Below are 8786 nucleotides of genomic sequence, written 5' to 3'. Positions count from 1 at the left end.
TAAACAATCCAGTTGTTTATAAAAAGACCATCTAAACGTATGTCATACGTTTGCTTCAAAAAGTTATTTAGAAAAAATAAGATATAAGCTCCCTATCGGCAAAAATCAAGGGATAAATTCCAATGAATTTGTTATTACAAACTGTTTAAGAGGTGCGATTGCAGAGGAGTGACGCATATTTATGAAATGTCTGAAGAGTCCATTAGTTAAAAAAAAGTCTGCCAATCATAAGTCCAACGTTTTCTTCATTACTATTAGCATAAAGATTTAATTTCCACGCGGTCGGTAATGTCGGTAAGGGGATCTATGCACAGACCAAGCTTACCTTATCTACTTATATGGCAACCTTTCAGTATCTGTCAAGATTACTTGACATACGTTTGAAAAAAAACCTTTAAAAAATTCCTAAAACTATAATGAACGTATTTTGTAACCTGTAAATACAAATTACTATATAATATTTACTTAATTTATCAAATCAAAAGTGTGAACATTATTTATAGCTAAATTTAAATTTTCGCTTTAGACAGCAGTGGTAAAGAGTCGTCTATATTCCACATGATCATTTTTTAAATCATTTTTTATCACCCTAAATCTTTTGTATAAAAGAGATATGGGTTCAACGTAACCCCCTCCACGTTCATTCCCTTGATCACGTACACTTTTATGTAACTCTTATATAACATATCTTATAATTATATGAAAAATCTGCATGATAATCAAAATGTTTTGAAGAGTTTTAAAATTCCAATATAACTTTAAAATCATTAAAGAATCATGAAACACTTTTAAATTAGAAAATTCTAAAAATGACTTGAAATCTCTTACATTTTAAAAACATGGTTAAAAATTTTGAAAAATGATACAAAATCTTTTAAATTTAGTAAGGCACCACAGCAATGTTTAGAATATTTATAAATCATTTGAAATGTCATAAACTTCTTTCAATGTTTTAAGAAGCTATGAAATATTTTTTAAATCATAAAAAATCTTGTAATCCTTCAAAGATAGTAGATAGGTAGGGGCAGTTATGGATCAAGTTTTTCCGTACCATTAGAAAACTTGCGGCTAGAGGACAGAAGGTTGGGAGTTGTGTTTCGCTCTTTGTTTTGACATACGATTTACAGTCTTCTATCCGATTCTCATTATGGATATTGAAAGTCAATACTTGAATCCGCGAATGGAAGTTTTTCACTCAAAAATGTAGAACAGGATATCATGTCTCACGTCACAGTATCAAGTGAGAGTCAGCTTATTCGAAGCTTCTCGGAACTAATATAAATCATATGTCACCTTGTCACCTTGAAAGACTCATTTCACACCGTATGTTGATCAATTCCCTCTTGCGCGCTAAAACAAATAACCATGAAATTCCTTCTATAAACTTCCTAGGCCAATCACCTCACGAAATTTTTACATGTATTCTAAAAAATATTGACCCCCACTTATCAGTACTGAGAAATCTCTCTTTTTCACTAAAAATATGTGACGTCAGCTATCCTCATATTTGAAGATTTTTCGCCCCCAAAATAATATAATTTATATTACATTAAAGATTGTCAAGATCTGCTGTCGCCTCAATGACTGTCTTTGTTGCGTGCCGACACCATATGTATCATAGATGAAATTATATCTATTTCTTGATACAAGTGAGAAGATGTTGATTGACATACACTTTTAGAAAAATCTGCGCTAGATTTAGGATACATGTAATGGTAGCAAGAATGCACAACACGAAATTAAATTTAGTATAACAGCGTGCATTATACTTAGTATATGCATATACTGAATTTAGTATATACGTATATGAAATTTAGTATGCGCATATACTAAAGTCAGTATACATGTAAACGAAATTTAGGACACGCGTATACTAAATTGAGTACACGCTTATAGTAATTTTATTTTACGTGTAGGTAAGGCTCGTTTTCTTTCTGGATTAGGTGATTAGGATATCGTTCCGATTATGATGGGTTATTTTTTAATCCTGTTTTTCTGGATAAGCTCTCGTTTACTAGCAAAAGCACCATCTTTTTATCCTCGCAAACCATCAAGTGAATTATCTTCTCCAAATGATCCCTTTAATATATATATATAGATATATATATATATATATATATATTTAGCACAAGAAGTAAGCAAAAATGCACGCGAGCCAAGCGAGTCTGCTAACAGTCAGGTTGCATGACCGTGTAAATCGAAACGCGCTTGCACAGCCAAATATAGTAAACACGTATATGAATTTTACTATACAGAAACTATAAAATACATATACGTAAAAGAAACTTACTGTACACTAGTGGATAGGTAGGAGCAGTTCTGGACCACTTTTTTCCGTATGAATAGCAAACTTGCGGCTAGAGTGCAGAAGGCTGTAAGATTGGTGTCGCTTCTTGTGCTGACTAACGAATCACATTTTTGAACGATCCACACTATCGATATTGGAAATCAATACTTAAAAATAATGGGAATGGATATTTTCAGCCCCAAAAATATTGAATAGGAGATGATATGATATACAATATCGCAATATTAGACTATTTAATACCTGCTATTCCCGAAATACTTTAAGATCTGCAACCACCCTCGTGCTATTCCTGGAATCCTTATCTATGCGAACTAAATTAATTAAACGTTCTTCTTTGATATTTGCCGACAGGGGTGTTATATTTCATATAATGTTAAAAAATTTCTGGAGTAAACAAAATTCCATTCTGATGACTTCATCGTCAATTCCTGAAATTTTTATCGATGTGAACTAAATTAATTAAACGTTCTCCTTTGATATTTTCCGACAGGGGCGTCATATTTCATATAATGTTAAACAATTTCTGGGGTAAACAAAATTCCATTATGATGTCATCATGATTCCTGGAAACCTTAGCTTTGTGAAGTAAATTGAATAAACGTTTAAAGACGGATTATTTTTTTCACTCTTATGTTAATTATTGCATTATATGGTGAAATACTACGCAAAAGTCTCCAGAAATTTGTCGAAGGGGGGGGGGGGGGGGGGGGGGGGGGGGGGTAGGTGTCTATAAGAGGAGGCTGGTTCTTCTTTTTGTTCAGTTTGTTGTCAGATGCCAGATTGTAAAGAAGAAGAGCAAAAAGAGCTAAAAAGTAATTTAAACGTTTTCCTAAAGAACATTCAGCAGCTAAAACAAGTCATTCAAGTGCGAACCGATATACAAACTCTTAACAAGGAAATTTTAAAGTGTGAATCTTGAAGATAACAGGTAGTGAAAGAGAAGAAAAAAAGAGATATCCTACAATTAAACAAAACCGCTCGCAGTGAAGATTTTCTTTCAACAAAGAAGCTGACAGACCTAGAACTTAACAAGGGATACGAAATAACGGACGTTAAGGAGGCTAAAACAAAATATGGAACGACAAAGCTTGTAATCATAGAAAACAAATTCACCGTTTTTCTACCTCAAAGAATGGGAAAACTGTTTGAAGAGGATAAAAATCTGTTTATGCAAATGTAGAAAGTCTGCGAAGATCAGCATCTTGAAATGGTGTATTTGGGTGGATGCTTCAACTCCATTGAATTCGTGGAGAAAAATGTATAAGTGTGTGTGTGTGCAGTTTTTCAATTATCGTTCAGTCTGTGACAAGCTTCAGTGAGATATCCATCATGCCGTATACTCCACGAAATCAAATGTTCATGCGATCACATAAAACCTGAATTCATCATTCACTAAACAAATTATTGTCGGTGTTAAATTTAAAAAAGACGGAAAGCTCGCCTCAGCAGTGAAACTCCAGGCCAGTCATCCTCGTGCAAGTATAACCCTGAATCCTCAAGAGTGGAAATTGTTCAAAAGTTACTTTAACCTCATAACACTCTTCTTTGATGGCCAAGAGAAGCAACAATGCATCGACTGTGGAAATTTCCATATACACATGACTATATCTTTTGGAAATTACTTAGTGGCTTTTGAGAAAATTCAAGAAATGCAAAAATATTATCCATTTGTACTGCAAGAAACAACGTTTGCTGTTCTCCAGGAAATCAGCCCTTGTGTAGACCGGTATCTTCTGGTTCTAAGTGTTATGCCGTTTCAACATACAAAAGATGTCATTATTGAGACCATCACTGAAAGTGTATGGCGTAAAGTGAAATCGCCATCTGTGAAAAGTGTAAAATCTTATATAGGAAAAAACTATACAAGTTTAAAGAGTAAAGCAATGAAAAAACTTATATTTACTAATCTCATGCGATTTGAAATTCTGTTTCTTGAAATGATTACTTTTTATAATCAGAATGTGTGTGAAGAAGTGATTGAGAAATTACCAGAACTCAGATGCGTGATACCTGAAAATAATCAACGTTATTTAAAAAAAAACTTAAAATTAATACAAAAGATACTTACAAGCTAGACTTATCTATCCAACTATTGTATGAGTCATGGAAACATAACCATTTTACAAATATCTTATTTCCTCGCTTTTTCAGTACTTTTTCAACCAGATAAATGTCTGGATGTCTAACTTTACCTAGTTCTTGTTCATAAAAACTACCTGCAATAGCTTTACCTTGATAATCTTTAAGCATATACGTCACTGGCTTAGTATTCTTAATATGGCGTACGGTAAATATTTCAGTTGTCCAATTCGGTGTGTAGCCTTTCTCAAAAACATGCTTAAATTTACTTATACGCACTTTATCTCCAACTTTAAATTTTGCTTTCTCAACTGCATGTTTTATACTGTAACTTTTGTATACATCAAACAACAATTTTTTCTCATTTTCTTCAGTAATATCTTTTGGTTTCATTCGAATAGTCTGATGCCTATTATCGTTGTAAGATGAAACTAAATCTTTCAAAATATCTATCCATTTGTAATTCCCCCATAAGTTAAATTGCATCCACATTTTATTCTTTAGAGTACGATTAAATCGCTCGCAAATGGATGCGTAACTAACTAACTGTATCTACGTCTTCACCCTTCTTAGATATAGCTGGGATAGCCCAAGCAAATTTGGAAAATATATCAATTACAGACAAAATGTACTTGTATCCTTTGTTTTCTTTTGTATAAGGCTGCATTTCAACAAGATCCGCTTGCCAAGTCTCATCGATGCTACGGATATCAAAGTGTCGACGTTGATAGTTTGTTCTAGCAGGCCTATGTAGCTTCTTCACTAGTTGCAGCTTTTCGTTATTAATTTTTTAATGTGTTCAGCTTGGCATCCAACTGAGAAATGAGCTCTGAATTGCGATGCGCCAGTTCTTGAATGGAATCCACATCAACTTTCAAAATATTTAAACTTTTATATGAGGAAGTTTCTAGAGTTTCAATCATCCTGTTATCGTTAACAACTTCAGTTCGCAAGGAAGCTATGACATCATGCAGAGTCTGAATTTGTTGCTGTAACACATGTTGCATCATATTTAAATTTACTGCATCATCTAAATCTTTTGCATCAGCTACATTGCACAGATTTTTCTTTCCGATATCATAATGCCCATCGGTGGTGAATTTGAATCCAACTCCTGGTGGACCTCGATTTGCTATCTTAGCTCGCTTAATATGACGTCCGAACATATCGATAATCATTTTGCAAATGACCAAAATATCGTAAAATTGATTAATAAATATTAATTATTAATAAATAATTCCAGCCTCTCGTAATTCTTTAATAATTGACATAATTTAATTTGTCTGACTTGGATTTCCCGCTGCATGAGATGCTAACAGTAAACGCAATCTATCAACTAATTCGTTTGGATCATCCCAATAAATGTAGTCTAATTTATTAGCCTCTGTGCCAACCATATATTTTGGAATTAAACTGTTACCCGTTGAAGAGCGCTTTTCAATTTGTTTATTGTTAGTTTTCAAAGGTGAAATGGGAATTAGTTTTTTTATAAAATTTTTATATTTGGAAGATTTCTTATCACGAAGATCCCCATCAACTCTATAATGTTTTCGATGCAAATTTGTTCAAATTGCAATATTTTTATAATTTTCAAGATCTTCATTATTTATAACAGTACTATTCGGTATCTTTTTAAACAAAAGTTCAAGCAAACCCACAGTCTTTGGATAGCTTACAGTGCCTATATTAATAAGATTTTTATTGAAACTTATCAAAGAATCTCCAATCATTAGTCTGTCTTTCGATCATTTTCGTACACCACAAACATTATCTATATCTCTCCCCCAACTTTTTGAAGATAATCAATTGCTATATCATTTGATGGAAAGGAAACTGGTGTTTCTAAATCCTCTGAAGCCTCAGAATCGAATGCTGACAAGAATGACTTTTTATCATCATCTTGATCATTTTCTCTTCACCATCATTTTGAAACTTGCTGAAATTCTTCTTCAGATTCACTCTTGATTTCATTTTTCATTTTATTCTTGGCTTCATTTCCGATTGGATCAGTTCTTTTAACAGGTTTAAAACCATTAACTATTTTTTCAAGTGGTGCAATGATGGGCTTAAAGTTATCATTTAATGTCTGATTAACTGTTTCTTTACCCAACTTTAGTTATCTATGCTTTCGTCGAATCGCTTCACTAGCTTTTGCAATTGCATGAAAAATATGTTTTTGCTTATGAAAGCCCTCCTCACGTGTAGACATGTTAATACCGTAGTGTTCAAAGTGTAACTGTGTCTATGTAGTCATTAGATACATATTTATTGCTTTTCCAGATTAACAAAACAGTCAAAACCTTTTCTATATCTACCTTGATTCAGACTTCTATCCTTATCAATTACAACAAATCCATTTTTATAATCGTACACTGCTTGGTAACAGATGTTCATGCCGTTTTTCTTTTTTCTCGTATTGTACAAGCGAATCGAAATTATCCATAGGTAGCTTTATAGGTTGTGCTTTAAACTGTAAATATCTGGTTTATGTAGGTTCAGTCTTTAGTCTGAAAGTATCTCTCAGACAGATATGATCGTTCACGGTGACAAACCTACAGTCAGTCGTAAGCGATCCTCGAAAGAGGCAAGACGTGGCAATGGTCTGTTGAATAAAATTATTAATAATCTTCCTGTAGAGTTACATATTCCTGGATATCAGTACTGTGGACCAAGCACGAAATTGGCAAAACGAATTGCGCGAGGTGATCCTGGAATCAATCCTCTTGGCGATGCTTGTAAGGAGCACGATATAGCCTACTCTCAAAATAGAGAAAATATAAAGGCTAGAAACTCAGTTGACAGTGTACTAGCTGAAAAAGTTTGGAAACGTGTCCTTGCTCAGGACGCAGTCTTGGGTGAAAAGGCCGCTGCTTGGGGAATAACTAATGCAATGAAAATTAAATCAAATTTGGTATGGGTCTCAAAAATAAAAGGTCTACCGCCACACTCAAAAAAATAGTTACAGCAGCTGAAAAAGCAATGATACCAGGTAATGATGCACAAACTGTTATCAAATCTGCTCTCAGAGGTGCACGTGCAGCTGTTGGAAAAAGAAATGTAAAGAAACCTCGAATTTTACCAGTTCCAAAGAAATTGGGTGGCTTTCTACCCTTTCTTATACCCATCTTTGCCGGTCTAAGTACTACTGGTGCCCCAGCTGGTGGAGCTGCGGGCATAGCGAAAGCTGTTGATGATTCAAATGATGCAAAACAAAAGCTTGATGAAAGAAAACGTTATAATGAAGCAATGGAAGCCATTGCTTTGGGGAAAGGTCTTTATTTGAAACCATATAAAGGAGGATTAGGACTTCATCTAAAATCATATAATCAAGGAGGGGGGGGGGGGCTTAAGTGCAAATCAAAAAACTGAAAGTGACGCTAGCTCACCGAGCATTAACCGATGAAGATTTACTTAAATTCGCAGAATCTTTCAAAATTAAACATTTTAGAGGTGTTTTTATACGTAATGGATTACCAAACTGTGGGCCACGTAAATGTGAAAGTGCTATTGTTAACCTTGATGATAAAAACAATCTAGGTACTCATTGGGTTGCGTATAAAAAGTTTAACAGTAAAATAATTTATTTTGATAGCTTTGGTAACCTTAGGAGACTTTTGAATCTCTTTAAGTATCTCGATGTTGGTAGCGTAAAATATAATCATGAAAGGTATCAAAATTATGATACATTTGTATGTGGACATTTATGCCTTAAACTTTTATGCAATCCATTAAAATCTCAAAGTATGTATAATCTATATAAATGTAGAGGCTAATGGTTTCAAGCCAGTCAAAGACTAGCCGTCATCATGAATGATTCATTGACGTTAACATTATCGGGCACTTCTTCGATCCTAGAAAATCAGTATTTTCTTCCAGTTGAGTTGTCTCCATACAAAAATTACGCTCTTGCACTTGTGGAATTTCTAACCTTCAACTAAATTCCCAATGTAGACATTGGGTAACATAAATTCTACGTGGGTAAAGAAATAATTGAAATACCTACAGGAAGTTATGAAATAGGTATTATACAGCGCTATCTACAGAATGTTTCAGTAAAAAAGGGTATTGAGATTCAAATTAAACCGAATAATAATACATTACGAAGTGAAATATATTGCAATCGAGATACAAATTTTGAAAGTTCAGATACCATTGCAAGTTTATTGGGATTTACACCAAGAATATTGGAACCTAATAAACATCATGAATCTGACCAACCAGTATCCATCATTAAAATAAATGCTCTCTGAGTTGAATGTAACATAACTACATGAGCGTACATCAATGGCCAAAAAGTGCACACTATTCATAAATTTTTCCCCGTTGTGCCGCTAGGATATAAGATAGTGGAAGTCCCATCGCACATCATTTACTTGCCGATCGCCATCAAGACAATAGA

This window comes from Belonocnema kinseyi, chromosome 6 (genome assembly GCF_010883055.1).
Source record: "Belonocnema kinseyi isolate 2016_QV_RU_SX_M_011 chromosome 6, B_treatae_v1, whole genome shotgun sequence".
NCBI classification, from domain to species: domain Eukaryota; kingdom Metazoa; phylum Arthropoda; class Insecta; order Hymenoptera; family Cynipidae; genus Belonocnema; species Belonocnema kinseyi.
Note: the sequence above shows the minus strand (reverse complement) of the source record.